The following is a 2622-nucleotide window of genomic DNA, read 5'->3' on the forward strand; positions in this document are numbered from 1 at the left end:
ATATACAGCTACTTTCTCTTAGTTCAGTGAGAAGAAAGTTTGAACTAATAGTGTTTAGACAAGATATCCTGTCTGCATCTCATACTATGAATACTACAAAGACAACAATGTGCAATATATTAATTATTATAACTGTCTTACTAACCTGTTTTAAAACTGTCTCATTGATACTTCTTTCTCAAAAAAATTAATATATAAAAATAAATAAAGGATCATTTTGTGACATAAAAAATTACTTATGTATATATAAGATAGGATAGATTTACAGCTACTTTCTCTTAACTCAATGAGAAGAAAGGTTTGTACTAATATTTTTGGATAAGATATGTCTGTATCTTGTCTTCTGAATAACTACTACAAAGACAACAACATGCAATGTATTATTTTTTTTGCAATGTATTATTATAATTGTCCAACTAACCTGTTTTGAAACTGTTTCATTGCTATTTTGTCTTTTTCTTATTAAAATGAATAAAAAATTTTAAAAAATAATGTATAAAGCAGCAGCAATTATTGATCAAACCATTAAAATATTCTCCATATTAAAAAAAGAAATTAAGAAGATAAAAAGTATGAACAAGTCAAAAAAGGAGATGAAACAAATTAATGCATTATGTGCTCCTTTCCATAGACCAGCAAAAATGCACAGCACAGTTGTCCAAACCATCCTGCCCACTCCCTCTCCTGTCCTGCTCAGCTCAGTAACTCTTTCCTAAGTTCATTTCCTCTTCCCAGTATCTATTGTACCCTTCAGATTCCATTTTTCTCTTTCAGTTCCTCCCACTAAGGAGACAATACAATGTTTGCACATGTGGGTCTAATTTCTTTCACCTAAGAGTGTGTTATCTAGTTGCATCCATTTACCAACAAGGTCACTACACACTAGTCAGGGGAAAATTACAAGAGGAAGAAATAATAATCATAAATATATATGCACCAAATGGGAGATCATCTGATTATATAAGACAAATTTTAATAGGCATGAAAAATCAAATAAACGATAATTGTAACAGGGGATTTTAACATCCCATTGTTTGTAAGAACTCTGTGTAAGTGTGAGGAAGACTGTCTCTGTCCCTGTGCTTCTCTGTCTTCCTTTCTCTCTCTCTACTCCTTGCACTACCACCAAGATGTTCCCCAGCAAAGATTTCATTATATATACATTAGCATCTTACCAAACAATGGTCATCACCAGGTACAAGTTTTCACCATATCTCAATACATTTCTGACTAGAAGAGCCATCATTTTGCTTCACTCCCATATTTTTCTACCCAACTGTTCTTGTTCACTTTCCACCATTCCTTTAATGCATTAATCTCCCCCAGCTTTATTACTTTGGTAGCTGGCAGTTGGGAAGGGCTTGTACAATACTAAATATTTGAACTATGAGGAAGAACGGGAAGGGGAAGTAAGAATAAATATATGTCATGTATGGGAACCTAATAACTGCAATTAATGTAAACATTGTAGGCCATAACATAAGCTAAGACAAAGAATATCAACAGGAATGAAAAATGAGGCTGGGGAACTGGAGGAGAGAGAAGAGAGGGAAGGAAGATAAGAGGGTTTAAAAAAATAAAAAAGCATGCTCTAATGTGTATAAGGAGTGATTCCCCAAAATGATTATAAATTACTTGTACTACAAACATGGACAAATAAAGTTAAGAAGAAAATAACTTTAATTACTTACATGCATCACCCAGGTCTTCCAGGCTATAATAATCTATGGAGGAGTATACAGAGCTGTGAAAAAATAAAAATAACACACGTCTCCTACTCAGTTTGATGAAACACTGTATCATTTATATTTTTAGAGTACCAGCTGTTTCGATGAGCCCCCGGGGACATCTCACTTATGCTCTTACAATTGGCTATTGTTGATGTCATATATGTATAGCATTCCAGTAGCATTTCTAAATTTTTCCAGAAGTATGAATATGTTAACAATCGCTATTTTTCCAATGGAAAAATGTGGGATTCTTTTATATTATTTTTGTGTCTTGCTCATTTTCTTTCAAGATTGTGCAATTTTCATTCAGGAGGTTATTCATTTTCTTGGTTAAATTTATTCCTATTTTATTTCTCTACATATTGTGAATGGAATTGCTTTCACATTTCATTCTTACCAAGTTCATTTTTTATATTAAAAAGCTATTGATTAGGGGTAATTAGTTCTAGGTATTGATCTTGGGGACAATTTTTCACAGTGCCACGTTCTCAAACCATTTGTTTTTATTTTGTGACAGAACCTCAGTAAATTGCCCAGATTAGACTCAAACTTGTAATCCTGCTATCTGAGTGTCTTAAGTAGATGAGATTACAGGGGTGCACCTTCATACTGAGTTACTGATTTTTGTACATTTTTATATACTGTGACTTTCCTCAGTTTATGAGTTCTCACAGTTTTTGGTGAAGTCTTTTTTTTCCTATGTATAAAATCATGTAATCTGCATGTAGGTAATTTTGCCTTCTCCTTTCTCTTTTTTTCAAAGTTCTATTGATAAACAGATAGCAATGAGACAGTTTCAAATCAAATTGGAAGTACAGTTTCAACAAATAATACACTGCATATATTCTTCTTAGTGGTTAATTGCTGTACAAGATGCGGACTTGTGATCCTA

This window comes from Octodon degus, unplaced genomic scaffold (genome assembly GCF_000260255.1).
Source record: "Octodon degus isolate 3935 unplaced genomic scaffold, OctDeg1.0 scaffold00063, whole genome shotgun sequence".
NCBI lineage: Eukaryota > Metazoa > Chordata > Mammalia > Rodentia > Octodontidae > Octodon > Octodon degus.